Source organism: Cupressus sempervirens, chromosome 4, assembly GCF_028749045.1.
Source record: "Cupressus sempervirens isolate cs-2001-9-10 chromosome 4, ASM2874904v1, whole genome shotgun sequence".
Classification (NCBI taxonomy): Eukaryota; Viridiplantae; Streptophyta; class Pinopsida; order Cupressales; family Cupressaceae; genus Cupressus; species Cupressus sempervirens.
Window position 1 is genome coordinate 223,813,965 of NC_143121.1, and position 27,378 is coordinate 223,841,342.

A 27,378-nucleotide genomic window follows, 5' to 3' on the forward strand; every position below is an offset into this window, starting at 1 on the left:
AAAAAATGTATCCATTGGATTAGCGTTCAGTATCTTAAACCATAATTGAAGATGACAATTTTTTGGGCAAACTTACCTAAAGTTGGCAGTGTGAGAAATGGTGAATCTGCCTTGTTCAATGTACACTTTCGGATCCAACTCATGGAGCTCACTTGGACTTGCAGCCATCATAACCAGTGCAATCTGATCGAATAGATTTGCTTTCTAAATTTTATGCCCGTAAAATGAAGTTCCCACCAGAAATATCAAACTGATATGATCACTCCAGCTATGGGGATTGCATATCCCACAGAAAACCCCACATTTTCTTGAATATATATGAGAAATGTCTGCAAAAAGTGTTCCAAAAAAGGCACTGAACATCCACCAATTTAAGGAAGGAGATGCTCCAACAGTGGATATATTGGGCTTTGTATCCCTAGTACCTAGAGACAGCATCTACAATGCAAAATAAAAACTTTCAACTTGGAATGTTGATGTTTTCTTGCAATAGTCTAAATTCTTTGGACATTCTGGTGATCTCAGAAATGGCAATGACTGTCAATGTCAAGATACAAATAATTTTATAACACTTGCTACCTTAAAGTAACCTTATACCATTACAAGAAATAAAAAAATTATTGTCCTAACCAAGTTTCAGACACTTGCAGAATCAAAAGATACAGATTATTGTTGGTGCACTGTATTAATCTACACATTCTTATATGAGAGCATAGTAGTTGAGAGCCTTGATAAGGATCGAAACATATCTGCCTTAGTTTGAATGTAATTGCAATTAATTTCCTTCACTGAACAACATTCTAATAAAGCAATTTTAAGTTTGAACTCATCTTGTAGCATTTCCAAAACTTTTCTCACTCTTGCTTCTCCTTTAGCCGCCAAAAAATAAATTATAGGCCTTCCAATCTGCATCCCCAATACAAGAATATGTTATTAAATTGTAGACTTAAATATAACTTAAGACAAACCCCTCTTAGCACAAGACAAAGTCATACTAATGCAAAAAATATCTTAGATTTCTATAGTGATAAAATGTGATGAAGGTACGCTCTGATACCACTAATGAAGGGCCACACCACCTTTACCAACTCATAAAGAAATAAATAACATGGAGATAAATAGAAGATAAAATACTTTACAAAGAATGCTTTTATTGCACTTGAAAATCCTTACAATATTCTCCAAATGAGAGAAACTCCAAACTCTTACAATATGAGAGAGCTCCCAAAAAGAAAGCTTCCAAACCAAGGGCTTCCAACTAGCTTGCACACCAAGAGCTTCTACAAAGAAAAGATTATAACCAAATAGCTTCAGCAAGAGAGCCTCCAACCCAACATCTTATACACTAAGATCCTTCACCTCCAAATCTTTCTTACAAGAGATTACACCTTCAAAGCTTGATTACAAATGCTCATAAGCCTTGCTTATATAGGCACTTACCACCCAAGATATTACAAATACAACAAATGTTGGATAAAAGGTAAATACAATTATCTTACAATAAATATTGAATTCCTACCAAAATATAACTAAGCACCACCATGTGGGCCAATTAGAAAATTATATTTCATTTGTGGATCACACCAAATATTAAATGCATGATTTAAGGAACTTTCCACAAACTTCTAAAATGCCACCTACACACCTCGATAAATGAAATGACAACCATTTTTATTTATTTTTCTATTTTATGCCACCCATGCACCATGGTAAACAAAATACCCTTTTTCTCCATTTTTTTAAAAAAAATTTAACTTTTCCTCCAAATTCATCACTTTCTATCTCCTCCAAATTTTTTTATAGTTTTTCTAATTTTACTTTCAACATGCGCCCTTTATTTTTTATATAGGATACTCCTACATCAGACACCCCATAGTAGGGATTTTTTTGTCAATATGGATTCACAAAATAAAGTAGCCACTACTAAAATATATATATATATATATATATATATATATATATATATATATATATTTCCTTCTCTTCCAACACCTAGCTGGAACAAGTATCCGTTGCTGATTTTTTCTTTTCTCTTTTCTAGCACATAGCTAGAACAAGTATCTATTGTTGGCAATACTCCTTCGCAATTAACTCTATCCAAGTGTAACTCATTAACCTCCAATCTTGTTGAATTAAATACATCTATAATAAACTCCACAACGCCATACCAATCTTCCTTTGCATATCACACATCACTAACAAGATCCTCATGCAAACCATCATCATTATCTTTCAAACTCATTTCATATTCAACATCCCATGGTTCATAAACATTTACCTCTTTAATATATTCATCTTCGTTTGCTTCTTTGATGTCATCAACAATGCATGTAACTGCTTCACTTGCTTGATCGCCATCTAAGCCATTGTACTCTTCCTCCATTGCTATAGTCTTCAAATCATCTTGATCTACTTCGGGCTTACAAATCTTGTCATCTTGATGCTCTTCCTCTTCTCTTTCATCTTCTTCAACTTTGGGTTTGCAAATATTTTCCTCTTCATCCTCTTGCTCTTTTATATCGCATGTGTGATACTTCGTTGGATCTTATTTCTTTTTCGCATCCAAAGAACTATCAACATCTCTTTTCTAGTGACATGCTCTTCCCTTTCATAACACTGCTTCTAATTCGTTCACTTTCTTTTGCAAATCAAAGAATGCAACTCGTAATGCCTCTTGATTTCTTTCTCTAATTTTCTCAAGTCTAGGAATCCTTAGAATCCATCCAATCACAAAGTTCATCTTCTTCTTTCTCTTCTCCATAATCAAGTCTATATAAGACAAACATCATCCAACACAAGCACCTTGTGCAAACTGCCTCATAGTCGACAATCTGTCGATACAATCAAGAACTTGTTCTTGACAAACTTTACCCAACCCAAGGTCCTGGTGTAGACTACCTCATAGTCAGCAATCTGCCTATACGCTCAACCCAAACCACAGTCCTAGTGCAAACTACCTCACAGTCGATGCTCTGCCCATACACTCAAGAATTTGAGCTCTGATGCCACTTGATGAAGGTATGCTCTGATACCACTAATGAAGGGTCACACCACCCTTACCAACTTATAAAGAAAGAAACAACAACAAAGAGATAAAGAGAAGATAAAATGCTTCACAAAGCATGCTTTTATTATACTTGAAAATCCTTACAATATTCTCCAAATGAGAGAACTCTAAACTCTTACAATATGAGAGAGCTCCCAAAAAGAAAGATTCCAAACCAAGAGCTTCCAACTAGCTCGCACACCAAGAGCTTTTACAAAGAAGAGATTACAACCAAATAGGATTGACCAAGAGAGCCTCCAACCCAAGCTCTTATACACTAAGATCTTTTACCTCAGCTTGCTTACAAGAGATTACACCTTCAAAGCTTGATTACAAATGCACATAAGCCTTTCTTATATAGGCACTTACCACCCAAGATATTATAAACTCAACCAATGTGGGATAAAAGGTAAATACAACTACCTTACAACAAATATTAAATTACAACCAAAATACAACTTAGCACCATCATGTGGGACAATTAGAAAATTATATTTCCTTTGTGGATCGCAAAAAATATTAAATGCACCATTTAAGGAACTTTTCAGAAATTTCTAAAATGCCATGTACACATCTCAATAAATGAAATGACAATCTTCTTTTTTTTCTATTTTACGCTACCCATGCACCATGGTAAATGAAATACCCTTTTTCTCCATTTTCTCCATTTTCTCCATTTTATTTTTTTATTTTTTATTTTTCCTCCAAATTCATCACTTTCTCTCTCCTCCAATTTTTTAAAATTTTACTTTAAACATGCCAACTTGATACCACTTGATGAAGGGTGCTCCACTTAATACCATAAATACATAACATAAACAAAGGAATAACAACAATTTGTGAGAATAAAATATGGACTTCTTATTATCAATGCAAATGTGAAATTATAGAATTCAAAATTACAATATGCTAATTCACATGTGCCTTCATTACAGTAATTTGCAAGAGAAAGTTGCAAACTATAACCTAGAGCTATCCTTGACAATGCTCAAGCAGGCAATTTTATGCCACCTAGGAAGGATCTAGACACTCAACCTTAATACCTAGAGCCGACAGACCCTAACAATACATGTACAATCAGCCAAATATATTTTTGACATTTGTTTTGGAAGTTTTGGTCAGCCCAACTTCGAAAGGCCATAACTCTCGAACCATTGCTCCTATTAGCTATTATAACCACTTTTCAGAAAGCTCAGGTTGTGATTTACATACTCAAATTAGCGCAAGTGCCCATCCCTTGAGTTTTTGAGCCTCATCCGAGCACTTTTAGGCCTCTAATGGTGAGCTTGAAGTTTATATGCCAAAATTGCAAACCAAAAATCCACAACAAATCCATGAATACACATGATGTGACATTGAGCCTCAACTAGTATGCTAATATATACAAGATAAATACCCACCTCTGAAATTAGGACATTCTGAGCTCATATGACAGACTTACTAAATAGCAAGCCTCCACAAACCACAACTCTACAGTAAGACAACCCTTATTCAAACAACTGCAATGAAATATTTTTGGTTGATGCAAGATTTCTCTTACACACAGGATGGTCTTGCATCACACACCCGGAGTGATTTGAGAAGTGACTCCATCACATCTCAAGTATTCAGAGGAAAACCAAGACGGTTAACCTCCTCCATTGCCAGCCATAATGAATCTTCTACTGGCCTTCCTTTTTATTTGATCAGGTATTCTTCATAAGTTATGTTCCTTGTACTTTTTCCAACATGACTGTCCAATATCTTCTCAATCTCCTTTGTAGCCGACCTAACTACTGGAATATTTCACTGCGCTTTTGCAACTTCATCTCCATCACCTCCTTCATAATACTCTGTCAAAGCTGAAATATTAAATACTAGTGAAATATTCAATTTAGTAGGCAACTCCACTTCATAAGAATTTCTAAAATAATATCTTTTTACTATCTTGCACGGTCCAAACTTCTTCATTTTCAACTTATTATATGTATCCACTGGAAAACACTCTTTTCTCAAATGAACCATGACTTCATCTCCAATATGAAATTTCTTATACCTCCTTTTCACATCTCCCTTAGCCTTGTAATGTGTATTACTCTTTATAATGTGACTCCTCACTTGCTCATGGATATTCTTATAATGTTTAGCAAATTCCTCTGCTTGAACACTACTTATCTCTCCTTTATCTAATTATCTCAATTCAAAACCATTTATGGGACTACTCTCATATACAATCTAGAATGGTGATTTACTAGTACTCCTATTGATAGAATTATTATATGTGAAATTTGTCTATGGTAAAATCAGATCCCATCCTTTTGGTTTATCTCCAACCAAACATCTCAGCAAATTTCCCAAAATATGATTCACAACTTCTGTCTGTTCATCAATTTGTGGATGTGTGATGAACTAAACTTCAAATCCTTTTTAATTTCTTCCACAATGTATGCCAGAAATACCCAACAAATTTGGTATCTCGATCTGAAACTACACTCTTTGGAAGACCATGTAGTCTCACCACTTCTTTGAAAAACAATGTTGCCACATGAACAACATCACTAGTCTTCTTGCAGGGAATGAAATGTGCCATCTTTGAAAACTCTTCAACCACCACAAAAATAGAATCATGCTCCTGTTGTGTCCTTGGTAATCGAAGAATGAAGTTCATGTTGACATCCTCTCATGGCTTCTCTGGTACAGGTAATGACTAATACAACCCTATATTTTTTTGTACTCCTTTTGCCATCTGACATACTCTACACAAAAATGAGATAAGTTTGGTGTCAAGGTAATGGGTGCACTCATAAGTGTGTTATAGGTTGAACTCTACTTTTCCATTAACTGCAAACTATTGCGTAAGCAAACATGTGGTGAAGCTATGACATAAAAAACATAGGCTATTATTTCAACATAAACCAACTTTATAAAGATGCATTCTAGCATGACCAAGTTAAATTGTGGGCACATTTTAGAATTTGCTTTAAGATTTAGATGTCATGGGAATGGAAAAGTTGGTGGTTAAGTGTAATAGAATACTGGAATAATCTAAGAGTGAAGACCATAAACAAACAATAATCAAAGATATAAATAAATGGCAGAGGCAACAAGAACCAAATCCTATCAAAGTAGTGAGAAAAAATTACTTACAAAAATACTAGAAGCTCTAAGGGCCAATGCCTTGAATACATTCGTTCCTCATTGAACTCCTCCATATAGAAGCACAACGAGTTAACCTTGTGCATCTTTTACAACCTACATTGAGCCTCAAAACCAAATCATAGTCTTGAATACTCAAACTATGGAATTTCTTGTCCATTTATGATATAAATTAGTTAAACAAGTGGTGAACCACACATCTCTTCCAAACAACTTATTGTTGCTAAAACATAATCAAGTTGTCTGGTTGCATGTTTTTACACAATTATGAAATAACCCCAACAGGTTATTGCTTCTTTTAACGCCCAAAAATTAAATTTCAAGGGTTAGACATTTCGTCAAACAATTTGCAAACAAACCACTGAAATGACCTGAATTAAATCTGATATGAAACTAGGAAATCTTGTTGCGACTAAATGAGTGATTTGGTGATATTGGTATTAACATCTAATTCTGCTATACATGGAAAGATCATTAAATCACAGCAAATGATGTAGTTTGCACATTTTCTTCATTCAATATAATCTTATTGTTTCATTAACCAAACATGAAATAAACCGCTTGGAACCTGGACAGTGATGAGTGCCAAAGGAGTCGATAGGTATGAATCAACGATATCTGGTTCCTGTTGTGGAGTCAAAATTGGTGTGTAACCCGCTATGAAAAATGTCCAGACCTGCAAGGAAACCCTTTGAACATCCGCCGAAATTAATCCCGACTGTGGTCGAAGTTGCCGCCTAGCTTATTATATCATCGTGAGTCTTGAAGTCGCGTAGCGTGAATATCCTGACTGGCCCAAAACTCGACTATAATCCCTTGCAAGGAGCGATTTTCGCCGATCTTCGTTCCCTCAAATTTGACCGCGGCCCTGCAATATGGAAATAATTATGTGCGGCTTTGTTTGAAATTGCACACAGATGGAGCGCCCGATCCGATGGAAAACAGCACTCAAGAACCCAAACACAATTTGCTGTCTCTACTCTAAATTTTGAACTGAAAAATGATGCATTCCTGTTAATGGCAAATTCTTAAAATATGCCTTACTCAGGTTGTCAGTTTCTAGATGAAGAAATCCTTCCTGCACTGTAGTAAATTTTCACAAGATATGCAATCCAACTCCTCACAATTAAATCCTTTGGATGTTGGCCCTAGGCCACAAATTTCACCCAACTCGAAATAGCTGAATGCTACCTCCAAAGTGCAATAATTCGGGTGATATTCCACACCCTCAAAATTGCTTATCAATGGGAGTTATCGTTCCCAAAGATAATCTGAGAATTTGCAGACCAAATGGCTACAAATCGCTCCAAATGGAATAGAAATCGAATTCACAAAACCACCCTGTTCAAAAGAGTGCCTTATGTCCTCTATTTATTCACTCGCTGAGAAGTTACTGGAAGTTTTTTGGAATTATCCTTTATGATGTACTTTTATTATTAAAATTTATAAAATTAAATAAATAACTTTATAAAGTTAAAGTACAACCTTAATTTAATAATAGAACAAGTAGGCCCCACTTACTGAATTATTATTCTTCGAGAGCAAAAATGTAATCATCTGGAAATAAAATGACCCTCTTTCCACAATCATTTTCCTACGAGAGTCGATGATAGGAAAATTCTCTGTTAAAATTATGTCATTAGAAAGGGGACATGATAGTCCACCCTTCCTGAAATTGCTTGCCCTCAAGCAATCTCAAAGCTGGATGCTGCAAAATTGTTTCATTTTCCCAAGTATCATCTTCAACTGGTAGATCTCTCCATTTAACCAAATATTCTCTGATTACTCTTCTGGAAAGCTGTTTTTCCCTGCTTTCTAAAATGAATTCCAGCACTAAGATCAATTTCCCTTCATCATCCAAAGGCGGTAATATGGTAGAAGGTACCACATTCTGTCCCAACACCCTTTTAAGGCGCGATACATGAAACACATTATATATTTTGCTATCTGCTGGAAGCTCAAGCTCATAAGCCAATTCCCCTATTTGCCAGGTGATCCTGAAAGGCCCATAATACCTAGGCTTAAGCTTCTCTGACCCACTCTTTTTGAGAGTAGATTGTCGAAATGGCTGAAGCATTAGGTAAACCATGTCACCTACCTCAAAGCTCCTTTTCGTCCTCTTTTGATCTGCATATTGCTTATACTGATTCTGTGCTCGAGCTATGTTATCCCGTAGAGTGCTAATAATGTCTTTACTTTCTTGAACCAAATCCTCGGCACGTGGAACCCGAACATCACCCATTAACAAGTCAATAAAACTCGGTGCATTATACCCATATAATGCTCGGAAAGGTGTCATCTAAATAGACATGTGAAAAGTGGTGTTATAACAATATTCACAAAAATAAATCCATCTTACCCAAGCCTTCTACTGATCAACCACGTAATTCCTCAAATAGCCTTCCACCCATTTGTTTACTATCTCTGTCTGTCCATCAGTTTGCGGATGATAACTGGTACTGGGTGTGAGCTCAGTGCCACATAATCAGAACACCTCTCGCCAAAAATGACTCAAGAATCTACTATCCCTGTCACTGACAATACTGCGGGGTATCCCATGTAACCTGAAAACCTCTCTGAAGAATACCTCGGCTACCTAGACTGCGGTATAGGTAGTGGTGATGGGAAAGAAATGAGCATATTTTGTTAGTCTATCTACCACCACATAAATGCAATCACAACCCTGAGCCTTGGGCAACCCGGTAATGAAATCCATGGATATGCATTCCCAATTCTGATCTGGTATAGGAAGTGGCTGTAGGAGTCCTGCTGGGAAGGTGTGTTCTTGCTTATTTTGCTGACAAACATGACACTCACGGACATACTGCAATACATTTGCCTTGAGTCCTTTCCAAGTGAATCGTTCTCGCACCTGCCTATATGTTTTGAAGTATCCGGGGTGACTAGCTATAGGTGCATCATGAAGAGCTCGCATAATAGACTGCTTCACCTTCGATCTTGGGACTAAAAATATCCTGCTCTTGTAAATAATCAATTCATCCACAAGCGTATACCTAGTATCAACAATTGTTCCATCAACTATCTCAGATGCCCATGGGTCTCTAACATATTCTGCAATAATTAGATGCTTCCAGTCCTCAGAGATCTCAATCATCGAACTAAGATGTGGTCTGCGTGACAAGGCATCTGCTACCACATTCTGCGTGCCCTTAACATAAGATATATCAAAATCATATGCTTGTAGCTTACTTACCCATTTCTGCTGTCTATCATTAAGATCCCTTTGCCCAAGGAAATGTCTCAAACTGTTGTGGTCAGTTTTTATACAAAACTTACCACCTACTAAGTACTGCCTGAACTTAGCTAATGCATGCATGATAGCTAACATCTCCTTATCGTAAATGCTGAATGTTTTCTCTGGCCCATGAAGTTTTTGGCTTTCATATGCAATTGGGTGTTTGTCCTGCATCAAAACAGCCCCAATACCATCTCTTGAAGCATCACACTGGAGTTCAAATGGTTTTGAAAAATCAGTCAACGCAAGTACTGGACATGAAGTCATGATCTCCTTAAAATGGTCAAAACAAGCCTATGCTTTTGCTATCCAAATGAAAGCTCCCCTTTTAAGCAAATCTATCATAGGAGCCGTGTGTCACGAATATCCACAAAAAAATCTGTGGTAGAAGCCACATAAACCAAGGAACCCTCTCAGCTGTGTCAGGTTCTCAGGAGTAGGCCACTCCACAATAGCACGAATCTTATCAGGATCCATCCGTACTCCTTCTTTATTGATAATATGTCCCAAGCATAACAATTCGGTCATGCCTAAATCACATTTAGAATCTTTTGCATACAAGGACTCTGCTTGCAAGGTCTTCAATACTGTCTCTAGATGCGCCATGTGCTCATGCCATGTTCGACTATATACCAAGATATCATCAAAGAATACTAGCACGAATTTTCTCAGCTGATGATGGAAGACCTTATTCATGGTGGACTAAAAAGTAGCTGGTGCATTGGTCAACCCGAATGGCATCACTACAAACTCAAAATGCCCACAGTGACATCTGAATGCAGTCTTCTCTATGTCCTGTTCTTTGACTCTAATCTGGTGGTACCCTGATCTCAAATCAATCTTACTAAAGTAGCATGCCCCATGTAGTTCATCTATTAGCTCATCAATCCGTCGAATAGGATATCTATTCTTAATGGTTTTCTTATTTAGCATCCTGTAATCTATGCACATCCGTAATGAACCATCTTTCTTCTTAACCAAAACTACTGAAGAAGCAAAAGGAGACTTACTAGGTCTGATATGTCCCATCGCAAGAAGCTCCTTGATGGTTTTCTCTATTTCATCTTTGAGCCTTTTTGGATGCCTGTATGGAGTGATCATGACTAGTTTAGCACCTTCTTCTAGTTCGATGATGTGCTTAATCCCTCTATCAGGTGGTGTACCAGGTGGAATATCGCTAAATAACTTACTATACTTTTCCCTTAATATCTGTATGTCAGGATGATATTCTGTCTTTTGTTGTTCCTCCTGTGTAGGCATGAGAGTACACATGGCTACCCATTCAATATCCTCATGTCTCACCAATCTTTCTAATTGTCTGAGAGAAATCGTTCGGATGTCACTATTCCGGATAGCTCTCAACACATGTTGTTTCCCATCTACTTCAAACTTGATCTCCATGTCCTTGAGTCGAAAAGTCACCTCACCCAATAAGCGTAACCATGTCATCCCCAAAATGATATCCAAGTCACCCATATTGACCACATGGTAATCTGCTTTGAACTCATAATTATTCAGGCATAACGGCCTGTCTCTAACCATCTTGTCACACTTAAGAGTGTAACCATCAGCAACCTGTACTCGAAGACCTTCAAATTCTTCTATCTTAATACCACGGCGCTCAACCAATCGTGCATCGATGAAATTGTGTGTAGCTCCTGTATCAACCAATGTGATCACCTTCTATCCTGCTAGAACACCATGTAATCTAAAAGATCCCTCCTGTTGAATGCTAGACAAACGCCCTTGCTGTAAATGCAATTCAGGTTCCTCTTTTTGTTCTGAATTTCCTGTTTCTTCCTCAGACTCTGAACTACTGTGATCATTTGCTGCACTGTCGAAATCTGATCCTTCGTAATATGCCCACATAACTCTGTTGGCCTTCCCTTTAGGTCTTAGAGGACAAACATGGTCTCTGTCATATGGGCCTTTGCAATAGAAACATAATTTCTTCTTGCGCAAGTCGTTTAATGCTTCTGCATCTAGGGGTGTAGTCGATTTTCCTTTGGTTTCAATGCTCTTCCCTTTATTCTTATCAAATTTCTTATTGTCTCTAAAAGAGGTAGTATTCAGAGAGTTGAACCTACTAGAAGGTGTTGTAAGCTCCATACTCTGTGCTTTCCTCATAGCTTCCTGCAGTGTTGGTGGGTCAAATGCCTTAATCCATCCTTTGAGAGGTTCAGACAATCCTTCTGTAAATAAGATAACTAACCTTCGTTCAGACACATCCTGTACCATGACCGACAACCACTGAAATTCACTAATATAAACCTCCAAATTGCCAGACTGTCTTAACTGTGCAAAGTCACGAAAGTAAATCTCTGGATCCTTCTTATCAAAACGCTCAACCAATCTATCCACAAAGTCTTGGTAAGATGTTACCCGATTGTGCTGCAAAGTAACCATTCCATGCGACCACCAATCATGAGCTGCGCCTTCCAGATGCAAGGTGGCATACCTGATGGCATCTATCTCAGACATAGGCCTTAATGCTAAGAAGGTGTCCAACTTATGAATCCATGTCTGTGCTGTCATTTGACCGCTACCATCGAAAAATGGTAAAGTGAGTTTGCCAACAGCTCGCTGCAACTCATTATCATAATCTCCCCTAGGCCTCCTGTTCTGACGGCTACTCCTCATATGTTCTCTCCTCTGGTTTAGATAATGATCAAAGTTCAATAGTTCACGCACATGTGGGGGTAATGCCTGCCATTCAACAGTAGCAGCCCTAAGATCATCCTGAAAATCATCTGGCAAATCATCTTCTCCTATTTCTTGAGCCTCCTCCCTTAGGAAGGTGGGACGAGTAGGCCTATTTGCTGTCCATGATCTATGCCTAGGAGCACCCTGTGAGCCTGCCACACTTCTATTATCATGATCAGATGTACCTCTTCCTTGTTCCTGAATCCTGGGCTGAACAATTCTTTCCATTGTGGCATTCAAAGCCTGAAGTGACTGAGCTATTTCTTCCTGTCTTGTAGTCATGAATCTGTAAAACTCTCTGGTTTCCTCATCATCAATTCTGGGAAATCTCGGTGGACTCTGTGATTTTCTTTCCCCCATATCTCTACCTTTATGTCTAGTCCTCCTGCGAATATAATATCTAGAATATGATTGCATAAGATGTCCTACCCAACAGGATGGCAGGAATACTGCTCTGATACCACTGAAATAACCCCAACAGGTTATTGCTTCTTTTAACGCCCAAAACTTAAATTTTCAAGGGTTAGACATTTCGTCAAACAATTTGCAAAAAAACCACTGAAATGACCAAAATTAAATCTGATATGAAACTAGGAAATCTTGTTGCGACTAAATGAGCAATTTGGTGATATTGGTATTAACATATAATTCTGCTATACATGGAAAGATCATTAAATCACAACAAATGATGTAGTTTGCACATTTTCTTCATTCAATATAATCTTATTGTTTCATTAACCAAACATGAAATAAACCGCTTGGAACCTGGACAATGATGAGTGCCAAAGGAGTCGATAGGTATGAATCAACGATATCTGGTTCCTGCCGTGGAGTCAAAACTGGTGTGTAACCCGCTATGAAAAATGTCCAAACCCACAAGGAAACCCTTCGAACATCCGTCGAAATTAATCCCGACTGTGGTCGAAGTTGCCGCCTAGCTTATTATATCATCGTGAGTCTTGAAGTCGCGTGGCGTGATTATCCTGACTGGCCCAAAACTCGACTATAATCCCTTGCAAGGAGCGATTTCCGCCTATCTTCGTTCCCTCAAATTTGACCGCAGCCCTGCAATATGGAAATAATTATGTGTGGCTTTGTTCGAAATTGCACACAGATGGAGTGCCCGATCCGACGAAAAACAGCACTCAAGAACCCAAACACAATTTGCTGTCTCTACTCTGAATTTTGAACTGAAAAATGATGCATTCCTGTTAATGGTGAATTCTTAAAATATGCCTTACTTAGCTTGTCAGTTTCTAGATGAAGAAATCCTTCCCGCACTGCAGTAAATTTTCACAAGATATGCAATCCAACTCCTCACAATTAAATCCTTTGGATGTTGGCCCTAGGCCACAAATTTTGCCCAACTCGAAATAGCTGAATGCTACCTCCAAAGTGCAATAATTCGGGTGATATTCCACACCCTCAAAATTGCTTATCAATGGGAGTTATCATTCGCAAAGATAATCTGAGAATTTGCAGACCAAATGGCTACAAATCGCTCCAAATGGAATAGAAATCGAATTCACAAAACCACCCTGTTCAAAAGAGTACCTTATGTCCTCTATTTATTCACTCGCTAAGAAGTTACTAGAAGTTTTCCCAAATTATCCTTTATGATGTACTTTTATTATTAAACTTTATAAAATTAAATAAATAACTTTATAAAGTTAAAGTACAACCTTAATTTAATAATAGAACAAGTAGGCCCCACTTACTGAATTATTATTCTCTGAGAGAAAAAATGTAATCATCTGGAAATAAAATGACCCTCTTTCCACAATCATTTGCCTACGAGAGTCGATGATAGGCAAATTCTCTATTAAAATTATGTCATTAGAAAGGGGACATGACAAATTATACCTATTGCACCTACTTGGATGGCCAGCCTAGATGCATAATATATAATAATAGACAATCATAATTATCAACTTGATTTACTAATGTCCTCCCTTTCAACGGAACTTCTGCAAAGCCCTCATTGACTTCTCAAACAAAATCCTAAAACATATGGTTGCAACAATGAATTTTATCTATCGAATCAGACTAAAAACTGAATAAAGAGATATGTGGGCAGCAAAAATCATCAGGGAGAATAATCAACAATAAGATGAATAGATGGAATTATGACTTTTTCTATAATGGCTTTGTTTAATTGTAGTTGAGACAGGTAGACCATCATGCAATTAATAATTTAATAATAAATGCAAAGTTTTTTGAGAATCTCGATAATGTCTACAAATAACAGTCTCCAAGACTTTCCTTTTTGGGTCTTTCATTGAGCACCAACTATGATGCAACATATTTTCATCGGGCCCACTAGCTTGTGTCGTTTAACATAACACTTCTGTCCTTCTCCCAATTCATCCGATACCTACATGGACCATTCTTACTGTACTGTCAGAGTCATTTCAACTACCCTCAACTTGTATCATAATTTTTTTTAATAGATATTATTATCGATTTAAGTTTAAAATTTTGTGTTAGGATTTAACAAAAATATCTTCATAAATTGTTAATAGTTTTAAAATATTTACAAGATATTAATATTTTTTTTTTTATACTTAATTATTGTAATAGGCGATTATTATTAAATGTTAAGTTATTATTATTCTTTCAATTTCTTTTTAAACAAAATTGAAATTAATTATGAAATATTTATGTTGATTAGAAATTTTAGAATTTATTTTGTTAGGAGGTAGGTTATTTGAAGTTATCATTTGTATTGAAAATTTTGAGATGTGTAGTGTAAATATGTTCTATTCAATATTTATGATTTTTTAGAAAAGTAGATGCTTACAAATATTCTTAAAAATCTCAACTGAACTTATTTTAAGTGCTAAATTTCACTTGAAACTCAAATAAAGTTTGAAAATTTTAAAAATAGACTATTGAGATAGATAATGTAGTGGTTTTGGTCCAATGTTTTTCATTGACTTTATTATTTGTCTTATATTAAAATTTAATAGAAATAAGTCAATAGAAACTATTACCTATGAATTTAATTAACTCTAGTAAGTTTGCAAGAATTTTCCTTAGGGCAAAATGACGCCAAGATCAAGAAGCTCAAGCACTAGCACAAGAGAGACTAATGATGATCAAATGAGAATCTCAATAATGATCAAGATGATAATGGATATCATATAATTGGATATGAGATAATTAGATATTGGATATGACATGAATACACACTAGAGGTGCCTTGTATATAAAGGCAACTAGAATGACTAGGAGTTAGCAAAGAGATAAACATCACAACAAAGCACATGTCCACCAAGAGTGGATTATCCTCCATTGAGCATAGGAGTTTACATAAGTGTATCTCATAAAGAGATGTTGTAGACACCATGTGCTCAAATAAGTTGCTAACTCTTGTGTTGTCAACAAGACAACTTATATGACTATACATATTTTCAAGTGTCTACATGACAAAAAATATAAAAAATGCATTATCCTAAGTAAACTGAAGTAAAGTGTAATAATAATTTATTTTTTAGACTAACAACCCCCTTAAGTGCAACTTAGGAGAATGCACTTAAGCTCACAAAGCTCAATGCAAGATGCAATGTGGGTCCCAACTATTAGGCCATGTTAGGTACCCATGTACAAATGCAATGCTCTGCATACAATAATGCAATGCAATCTCTCTGAAAACGGAGAAAGAGGGAAAACCTCATGAGAAAAGCCTCCTCCAAAAAGAGCAATAAGTACAATAAAGAAGAGAAGAGCCATGTGACCTCCCCTAGTATGACATACATCATGCATGTACAAGCATATATCCCTCATAAGAAAACATACATGATGATATCGCCCAATATTGAATAATCTCCTACAAGGATGTCATGAAGACAAAAAAGTATCCAATGCCTACAAATACATTTCTCCATCTAGGAAGAAGATACACCAAGTATAGGTGCAAGTATACTTCCCATTGTGGATAGGAAGATGGATAGGAATCCATATGTAGTATGCTATAGATGTTGCCTCTGAAGTCTACTCATATGTTGACAAGTCCTTGATGAATGTAGATGCCACAAGCCAATCTAGTGGATGCCCAAAAGGTGGCAAACAAGGTAACATGTCCATATATGAAAGTGAATCAAACTCCAAAGACAAGGAATTATCCTTATAGGAAGATATTGGAAAAAAAGCAAATGTAGCCTCCCCTCAATGATGAATGCACACCCATGAAAGAAGCTCCTTGATGACTGAAGAAGTTGCACCATGAAAAATGAATGATGTTCCTCCTTGTAGGAAGAAGTGGTGCCATAGGTGTAGTAGAGAATGCTTCCCAACTAGTAGGAAGAATCCTCAAAAGATATGATGTCAGAGGAAAGTGGAATACAATCCCCAAAGACTAATATGTCTCTGTAGGTGCACTTTCAGTACACCATTTTTTTAAATCTTTTAGAGTCACCTCCCATGAAGAATTCTCCAAAATTGTTTTCGGTTAGCTTAATAATGTTCCTATGAAGGGTAATGTTAGCCGACTAGATCTAGCGGTGTTTCTGTAGCCGACGGATTGACTGTTGTCGGTGTTTTGTATTTTGTAGCCGACAGGTAAATAGCTTGTAGCAGATGTAATGTTGTGGCCGACAGACTCCTTCGGGAAGGTTTGACGGTAGTATTTATATCCCGTCTGGGATCATTGTAAATCATCATTCATCTACTATTACTAATATTATGAAGCATAATGTATGTCTGGCATATGCGAATATTATTTTGCTATTATTGTCTGTATGCATTGATTTCTTTACCTGTACGGTAAACATTTGGCGTCATTGCCTTATGAACCTAGAAGGTGGGAGGAATGAAGATTAATGCCAAATTAGCTTAACAAGGATCGGAATAAGGTCAAGGGAAAAGATGGAATCCATACTGCGCAAGAGAATTTAATTCTAGCACAGCAAGCCGAACATCGACGGAGATTTCAAAAGATTGCCAACGGAAACTGAAGCATGGAGGAATTGTTAGAGGAGACTCGGCAGCAGGTGGAATTGGTGAAAGAAGCACGGGAGGAGTTCTTGAATTTGTGTTCACCGAGGGAAGAAAATTCAGACGGAAGAGCATCAACTCACACGGCTCGCAGTGCCAAGGGAGCACAAGCGTGGAGTGACCTCTTCGTCTAGGATAGACTTTCGCGGGAAACAACTTTAGAAGATCCTTCTTCTTCACCAAAGTTCGTAACTGTCGAGACCTCTAGTGTGAGAGAGCAGTCTGCCGGTGTGGGAGAGCAGTCTGCCGGTGTGGGAGTGCAAACCTCCGGTGTGGGAGAGCAGTCCACCGGTGTGCGAGTGCAGACCGCCAGTGTGGGAGTTCAGACCTCCAATGTGGGAGTGTAGACCACCGATGCGAGAGTGCAGACCTTCAATGTTGTGATGGCGGGACCCAAAGAAAAGCTGCCAAAGTTTGAGGGCGATGGTACAGCCAACCCCATCTGACATTGTAAGACATGTGAGATGATCTGGAGGGCAAATGGCATAACTGATGAAGACGACTGGATGAGACAATTTTCGGCAACCCTACGGGGCGTGGCAATTGATTGATTTTCAGATACGGATCCACAAAAGCTAAATAGCTGGGATAACATTAAAAATGAGTTCTTGGTAGAATTTAAACTCTTGCGAGATGATAATGAAATTGTAGCGAAAATTTTCAATACCAAGCAGGGGAAGCACGAAACTGTCTGTGTCTATGCTAGGAGATTAAAAGACTTAATAAACAAAATGGAAAGCAAGCCAGCGGACGGATTGCAGAAAAGATGGTTTGTCAACGGCCTACACTCGAAGTTGCAGAGGAAAATGAAAATTGTGCCACCGTCATCATATGTGGATGCGTATAATAGAGCACTAGACCTTGAAAGTGAGCAGAAGACAAAGAAGAAGAAAACTAGCTCCTCTGATTCGGATGACGACGAGTCTAACGGGGATGATAGTAGTGACGAAGAAAGCAGCAACAAGAAGGTTCGTGCCCTACAGAAGGATATGGTTCGCATGATGAAGGAGTTTAAAAACATGCAGAAGGAGCCAAAAGGTAGTGAGTTGTGGTGCACGAAATGTAAGATTGACGATCATACTAAAGGATCGTGTCCAAGGAACCAATTCTATGACATTTGTCAGATTATGGGCCATTTGACAAAGGAGTGCCCCTTTAACATAAAAACAAGAGGATCTCTGCAGGTGTTTATCACACAAGAGGCTTCCCCGTCGGGTAGTAGCGAAAACACGAATACCGTCGATGCTACATCCGGAGGATACAGGAAAAATAATATAAATAATAACAAAAATAATGGGAGCCAAAGTCTAACTCAGTATGATGCAAACGGACAGCCGATCGTTCAATGCCGAGCGTGTAATTTGTGGGGTCATTTTGCGCGGGATTGTACAGCGGCAAACACACCGAAATTGTTATGTAGATGGTGCGGACCCGACGATCACAAAGATTCCAAGTGTCCAAAAGCTAGAGTAAACTTGATCACTGTTGGCACGGATGTAGAGGAGGTTCTGGCAATTACACGGAGGCAAGCGGAGGAAAAGAGAGAAGTGGGGGAAGTGCAGGCGGACATTGCAAAGGCATCGTCGGTGGGGACATCTCAGTTGAAGGACATCACCGGCACCTTGGCAAGGAACTTCGTAGAACAAAATATTGTACGACAGATCTTACAAACAGAGATACCAGTCAAGATAAGTGACCTCCTTCTCACAATGCCCCAGTTACGAACAGCCATTCTGAATCATACACCGTTTCCGAAAGCACCGAAGGACACAGGAAGGGATAGTAGGGAAGTGATGACAACAGACCCAATGCTGCTAGCACTCACATCCGGACGACATCCGGCGGTCGTCAAAATGGAGATTTTGGGAAATATTTTGACAGACACAATTGTCGACAGAGGGTCCGGCGTGAATGTCTTGTCGGAGGATACTTGGAAGAAGTTGGGAAAGCCGACATTGTGGCCACCTGCATTTAAGTTGCTCACGGAAGACCAACACAGGATCAAACTATTGGGAATCTTGAAAGCGCAGTCGGTAACAATTGGTACGCAACAATTTTTATTGGATTTTGTGGTCATTCCATTAAAAAGAAAAGGATATGATGTTATTCTGGGACGGGATTGGTTGGTACAAGCAAAAGTAAAACATAATTGAAAATGAAATACCCTATCAATGGAGCGCGGAGGGAAAAGATTCACAATTGACCTGCATACACAAATGGTTGGTGAGGAGGCAGCATCATCAAATTCAGAAAGTGACGACGAAGCAAAGAGGAGAATGGAACCAGACGAAGAGGGAGTATTGAGACTTGATGGAGGATCGAATAACGATGACCTGGACTCGATGAATGGCCTGTTCCACTGGCAGATAGAAGACTACGAACTGTTTTCGAGTTGCAATATGTTAACAGTCGACGAACGTGACAAAACACAAGAAAATGAATGTCCGAAGGAATGCAGGGAAGCGAAATAAGGAAAAGTTGCCATGGTTGAAGCTGAGGGGAAGAACATATAGTCTGAACACAGAAAAACAAAAGATCCCACTGTCTGGTACAAGGTGAATAGACAGCGCGGAAAGAAAAGGTTACACCGCAGTGGAAGGGCACCGACAACAAGGAAATAATCAAGTTGCGCGAGAACCGCAGGCACAGTGGGTGACGGAGGTGGCACAAAACAGACGTAGGGCATACGACGGTCGAAATGAAATCAAAGTGGAAAAGTTTAAAGCCAGATGGGTTGGGACCATATCAGATTCGAAAGGTCGGCGACAATGGAGCGATCAGATTATCAACTTTGGACGGGTAGAAGGTACCTCTAACAATCAACGGATCCAAATTCAAAATATATGGTGCTAGGAAGACTCTTTCGTTGTTGCAGAAGGAGAAACCCTCGTTGTTGCCGAATGGCGATACTCAAAGGCAAATTTGAGGTGCTTTCTATATTTTTTGAAAAAAAAAAAAAAAAGAAAAAGAAAAAAAAATTAAATTAAAAAATGAAAAAAAGAAAAAATTTTAAAAATACATAAATAAATAAATAAATAAAAAGTTGAGGGGCCCCACGGACAGAAAGGCCCCGCGGACAAGAAAGCCTCGCGGGTAACAGTCTGTCCGTGGGCGTTAAAGACAAAGCCCCGTGGGCAACTGATGGTCCACGAGCGAGAAAGCCAAAGGCCCCGCGGACAGCCTGTCTGTAGGCGAAGTCAAAGGCCCCGCGAGCAATAGCCTATCCGCGGGCGTGAAAATGAATGGCCCCGCGGATAATTTGTCCACCGGTTGATAAAAGCCCCGTGGGCAGCCTCTCTATGGGCATAAAACTTCTAAATCTCTCCACAGAAAGGCCGCAGGTAAAAGACATCTCCGCTAGAAAGACTTCGCGGGCTCTAACTTAATCTCCTCTGCCAGAAAGACTCCGCGGGCAGTCTACCCGGGTTAAAAAAAAGAAGGAAAGGTCAGCGGGCATAAAACAAAAAGAACTCTACCGTCTACAGATTTCACCAAAAGTAAAACTCCTTCATTCCTTCGTCGCCAGCTGAACACTTCAGCAGGTTGCACGGGTGCATTAAGAGTGGTTTGCCGATCGGTAGTCTTGAGATTGAGAGGGGCAGGCGAAAGGTTTGGTTGTCGCATACCTTACTTGCTACGGCATTTTCAGTATGTGCTCGCCTCTGCACTGTCTCATCCTACAGAAGTGCATGGCGTTGTCGTGATAGTTTTTGTGGGTGTGCGAGGGTTTTTTTTTTTTTTTTTTTAAATGACGACAGAATCAAGTTGTTTCGAATGAGTGATAGATAATGCCAAACGGAAGGGGGAGCATCAGTGGTTACTAGAAAGAGTCTGGACTTGGCAGAAAATGACAGAAATGGTGTGTTCTGTGCATTTCTGTGTGGGTTGCGAAATGCTAATTTGGTCTTGGCAGCGAGGGGCAGTGACCCTGTGGACCCCCAATCGTTGCGGATATCAGTCGTGGGAATCTGACCAGTTGAGAAGAGTTGAAATTGCTGCAGGCATGGACTTTCTGTGTACCAGAGGCAGTGGGAGTAGGTGTTGGCCCGGAGGCTATCTTGGTGGATGCGTAGAGAGCTCGGGAGGAGCTAATCATCCAGTTGGAGGCAGTGCAACGACACTTAGCTCAATGGACCTAGTGTTGGAAGCAGAGAAAGCAGCACAAGTGGCTATTAAGGTCAGCTTCATCAAAGAGGCAGTGTTGTGTTAGCAGAGGCTACAGGCATGGGATGAAGGTGACAGTGATGTGTCAGAAGCAGATTTCTCTTGTTGTAGTCACTCTGTTAATGTATTTTGTTTGTTAATTTGTCTCAGATATTTTATCAGTCATTAGGAGACGACTTTTCTTTTTGGGGGGGATGGTGTTAGCCGACTGGATGGGTCCAACGGTGTTTCTGTAGCTGACGGATTGACTGTCGTCGGTGTTTTGTATTTTGTAGCCGACAGGTAAATAGTTTGTAGCGGATGTAATGTTGTGGCCGACAGACTCCTTCGGGAAGGTTCGGCGGTAGTATTTATATCCCGTCTGGGATCATTGTAAATCATCATTCATCTACTATTACTGATATTATGAAGCATAATGTATGTCTGGCATATGCGAATATTATTCTGCTATTATTGTCTGTATGTGTTGATTTCTTTACCTGTATGGTAAACAGGTAAAAATCAAAATTCTAGTGCAGATGTGAAAGTTCCTATGCGTCAATCTAGAATTCATTGCATCAGTTCAGTATTAAAGATTTCTTGTTGAGAAAGAGGTTGCTAGACATGCCAAAGCTGATGGATATTGCTGCTATTTATGGACATGACAATTCAGATTTGACACAATTACTAGTTTTCAATTTTCTGAAGTCACAACCAAGATTGATTGACAATTTGAGAGGAGTGATTCCTCAGTTCTTGCTTATAGTTGATACAATGGATCATTGGTGCTCCCCTTCCTTAGAAGTTCTACCTTCCTCTAGAGAGAATGAGAATTCATCAGTTGGACAACTTCATGGAGATCTTCGAGAGGTATTAGACTTCATAAATGATGCAGTTGTCACTCTGGATGCCTTTGTGGAAGCCTATGCTCCTGCTGCGCCATTATTCATCTCTTCAAGAGTTTCCAAGGAAGATCCAAACTCTGGCAATGGAGCAGATCTTGAGAATTATTCCTGGACGCAGACTTTATCTGAGGTCACAATTACCATACCTCTTACACCTGGTACTGCAAGAAGATCGATTATTTGTGAAATTAAAAAGAATAGTATCAAGGCAAGGCTAAAAGGGAAGCATCTTATACTAAATGGTGAACTTTCTAAGCCGATTAAAGTGGATGACTGCTTCTATAGTATAGAAGATGGAAAGGTACTCTCAATTTTATTGACAAAGCAAAATCAAATGGAGTGGTGGAACTGTGTTGTAAAGGGTGAACCTGTAATCAATACTCAGAAAGTAGAGCCTAAGAATAGCAAGCTTTTTGACCTAGATGCAAAAATACGATAGACAGTGAAAAAAATGATGTTTGATCAACGTCAAAAGACCATGGGATTACCTACAAGTGAGGAACAATAGATGTAAGAAATACTGAAGAAATTTATGGGCCCGCACCCTGAAATGGACTTCTCAAAGGCATAAATATATAATCTCTTTTATCGACTATGGTCTTTAGTGGACGAGAATGCTCTTTACAGTTGCTATTCAAATATTGCACTAGGAGATCAGGGGTAAATGTGTATGGTAAATCCTTCAACCATTCTCCACGGGATGGATGGGAATTATTCTGATCCACTGGAATTGAGTCTCTGATTGCATATGATTGTTCTGGAGCTGTGTTGCTAATGGGAACTATTCTTGGAGGACTTATTAGCAGAACTTCTATGGGCATATGGACTTGGTTTAAGCCAAGTGATCATGTCATTATGATTGGTTCTATAGTTATGCTGATGGGAGCAATTCTAGTTGGTTTGACCCTCGTTCTAGTAGAAAGTGTAGTAACATCCATTTATATTTGATATGCTGAAGATCCTTCATTAATCGATAGATGTTTAGATAATCTAAGGCATTACATCAAAAGCTACAACATAGAAGCTCGTGAAACATTGATGTTTAACCCGTGTTGTGCTTCACTGTTTCCAAGCTAATTGATTTACCCCCAAGATATATGAGATACATTGAAGGATGAGTTCAAACTCTATACAAGAGACTGCAATTCATGAGTCAAAAATCAGTGAAATCAAGGACATTTTTCCTACATATGACCATGGTTTCTCAGCTGCTTGCTTGGATGTTTATAATGATAATCCTCCAGAAGTCATTCAACACATTTTAGATGGGACACTTCATCCAGATTTGTTATCTATGGATACCATTCTTCGGTGTTGTGTGTTCTTCATAGTTAAAATGATGTAAATGCTCAACATTTGAGCTTACCCCATCATCTGCTCGAGGCTTAACTATTTTCACAAGTGGTATTTTATCATGGTGATGATGTTTAGTCTCTACATAAGTATAATGAGCAGCAGCAAGTCCTGGTTCGATAAAGTGTCCTTGAAATTTATGACAAAGGCTATTGATATAAGCATCATGTTCCCCAGCCAGAGATGTCATTGATAAGACCATTTATTGTTTACGCTATAATGAGGAATATCACAATTGATGAAGCTAGGTATAATAGCTTTATTGATCTTCAAGACAGGCTCCACCCAAATCTTTGCAAGAGGAGAAACTTGGATGCAGTTGGAACACACGACTTCGACATGTTACATGGACCTTTTACATATGAGGCATTGCCACATCCCATATTAAAAGTTTCTTTCCATTGAAACAGGTGAGGGAATTTAGAGTTGATGAGCTTGTGGAATACCACAAGACCGACATGAAATTAAATAAGTTTTTACATATTATTGAGAGCTCTCCTGTATTTCCAGTGATTTATGATAACAAGAGGATGGTGGTGCCCTTCCCTCCTATAATTAATGGTGTGAATCCTACTATTTCTTTGGAAATAAAGAATGTATTCTTCGAATTCACAGTAGTTGCCTTAGACAGAAGCATCTTCTTGGGGCAATGGAGAAGACATATGTGGACAAAGTCTATCATATAGAGATGAGAGAAATGGTTTTGGCTGCAAGCATTATAAAAGGAATTGTAAACTACTCGCTACTTGTTGTGGCCAGCTATTCACTTGTAGGATCTGCTATAATGAAGACAACAACCACTTGATTGATAGGAAAGCAACAACAAATATGATGTGCATGAGGTGTTTGTGTATTCAAGCTCTTGCACCAACCTATGCTACTCAATCTTGTGAAGGGTTTTCCATGGCACTCTATTTCTATGGCATATGCAAATTCTTTGATAATGAAAGGAACATCTACCACTGTCCACTTTGTAACTTATGTTAGGTTGGTAAGGGGCAGAACCTCAGAGGTAAGTTCATCCAAATGTAGGATAATCTGCCTGGTATTATTTTCAACAGGACACTCCAAATATGACACCATGTATAATCCTTTGAAGATATAAAGCAGTGGCAATTAACATTTGAGAAGATAAAAGTCCAAACAAAGCATCAGATGAGAGAAACATAGAGCATCGAATTGACTCCCAATCATATGGTTCAGTTATCATTACCTATCAACTTAAAAGATTACAACCATTATGACATGTCACTGATTTCTTATCACATGTGTCCAATCAATATTTGATTGCATGTTAAATTTAGAGCTTCCTTCTCACATAAATAACATCATCCACAGACATTGGATAGAGGAATATGAATCAGCAAAGGAAGTAAAATATTTGATAATATGATTAATGGGATTGATTCTCAAGAGTCGGGATGAAACTAAAAGGTCATGAAGGGAAGGGTTGTGAAGGAGATTATTTAAAGGAGATTATCGCCATGGGGGGCCTTTTTCTGCATATAGTCAGAGAGTTGGAGTAGAAGAGAGGGCAAATTGTTGATGTAATAGACTTGATGTTGTAGAGTCAATAGAAGAGTGTTTTATGTCAATAATTTCTATTCCATTTAGTTAGCCTGTTGCTTCTATGCGTCTTTCTTTTAAATCTGAATTGCAGGAAGAAAGGAAGGATGTTTCGTTCTTTTTGTAATGAGGATATGAATTAATCAGAGTAGGATGTGCTTTATGAGATTCAGGGAAAGTTTCAGGAAAATTTCTTAATCATTTCATTAAAATTTCTGTAGATAGTTACTGAGTTATGAATTCATAGGATTTGTAGATTCCATAGCTTGGGTTGTAGATAAGTAAGTATTTTCTTGCCTAAATTAAGTTTTGGTTAGGCTTAATTTGGTTTGTCTCTTCTGCTCTCGGGTTAAGAGCATACCCCACATTAGTTTTAGGAACAAAACATAATTCCTTGAACATCATTCACATAGGGAGCTATACCTACCAATTCAGAGAGAAGTCAGTAATTAGAAGATGGCTTTTCAACTGTTGTAAGCAGATGTTGTTCAGCATTCGAGCATTAAGAGTCATATTGTCACAAGGAACAAGAAGGACAAATCTATTTACCAACAGTCTCCTTTGAAGTAAAAGAGTCCTCTAACTGCTGAAAAGAAGTGTCCACAATCATATCAGTCTCAAAAGTGGTTGAGGGTCAAAGTGTTCCCTCGAAACAAGTGAAGATTATAGCTCTGCATATTATCATTATATAGTTCTGTTTGAGACTATAGCTATGCATGATTCTCTTAAATAGATGACATCACTTCTGTTATTTAAACGATTTTTCTCTACATTTAAGAATAGGCAAGAAAGGGCATGTTCACATAGGCTCTGCAAAGTGATATATTAACACGGAGATGAAATTATCATTTCTTATTGCTACCAAGGCTGTTTAGTAGAAATAACATTAATGTGGCCAAGGCTTCCATATGTAATTGGCAGCAAGATGGGTGTGCAGAAGACCATAAATGCTTTTATTAAATTTATTTACCTCATTTAAATCTTCTTTGCTCTTTGAGTAAAACAATATTATTGCTCTTTCAGCGAAAGAGAGAAGGGGGCTGAACACGGTCAGAGGTTCATTGTTAGCTCAGTGGATGGGGACGATAGATATTTTGACACAACCACGCCCTACTAGAATACCTTCTCAGTTTGGGCGATGCTATTAAAAAGGAATTAACAATACCCTAAAATAAGCAAAGTAAAAGAAGAGGAACAGAAGAATGTTGATAGACAGTCCGACCCAAATATGCTCTGAAATAAGTGAAGTAAAAGAAGAACCCAATTAGCAGCGTTGGGTGTTTGAAAGAAGCGAATTAAATTCTACATACGTGTCTTTGCAGCAGAAGAATTTGGGTATTGAATTCTACATACCTGCAAGAAGAAATAGCCCTGGGTTGCAACAGCCACAGTTCCTCTGTTCTTATTGTATCTAGTATTTGCCCCCAATTCCTCCGAACTTGCTCTAATCTGCCTCAGCCCTGAGCCCGGTGAATTTGTGTGATAATTAGAGAAGTCATGACTTTACAACGGAAGAATTTGGGTATGAAATTGCTGTGTTCTGTCTCTTCCTCCGTTCCTCTGTTCTGTCTCTTTCTCTGCTCAACCACAAAAATCAATACTAAAACAGAAAGAAAAATGAAAAAGAAATGAACAAACAAACGTTGGACAGAAAAGCCAGCGTGCACGCTGTAAACAATCAAACAGATCAAAGACCTCAAAAAATTGGACACACAGAGAACAAAAAAACTGAAAGCAATTGACAAACAAGAAACGAAGAAAGAGCAGAGCACGGAAAAGTGAGAGCGCACGGAGAGAGATGAATGCAATGAAAGGGTTTATGTAACCAAAATTTTAAAAGCGTACTCCGCTCCTCTCAACGGCTATTTAAAAAACTAAAAATTATTTTAAATAAAATTAATTATTATTCAGATTTTATTTAATCAAATTTGAAATGCTTATTGGGGTCCTCTCAACCGTTATTTAAAAAATTATTAATATCTTAAATTAATATATAGATAATTAAATTAATAATTTTTAGTGGTAATTTTTATTTCAAGTGAATGGCAATAGTGATGTTGATAACTTTAATTAGAAGTCGATGGTAATAGTGATAGGAAGATTTAAAATATTTTAAATAAATCTTTATTAAGTTATAGAAGAAGTGTATCAATATAATGTTATAGTTAATTTTGCATACCACTTCATTCTAAATTATATTAAATTTTAATCTTTTTTGTTATCTTTGTATGATCTAGGAAAAGTTCCGCATAAGATGCTTCTATATTCTATAATAG

General features: G+C 38.1%; 1 long non-coding RNA gene and 1 pseudogene across 1 annotated transcript; one reads left to right on the plus strand and one right to left on the minus strand.

The window, feature by feature from the left end:
• Positions 1 to 660: 660 nt before the first annotated feature.
• On the minus strand, positions 661 to 26,875 carry LOC149560804 (uncharacterized). The gene is made up of 2 exons (XR_016363381.1): positions 26,456 to 26,875; positions 661 to 906 (listed from the first exon to the last, which is right to left on the minus strand). It is a non-coding gene; the product is annotated as an uncharacterized LOC149560804 (long non-coding RNA).
• LOC149560805 (protein BOBBER 1 pseudogene) lies at positions 21,903 to 22,754 on the plus strand (annotated as a pseudogene).
• Positions 26,876 to 27,378: the final 503 nt, after the last annotated feature.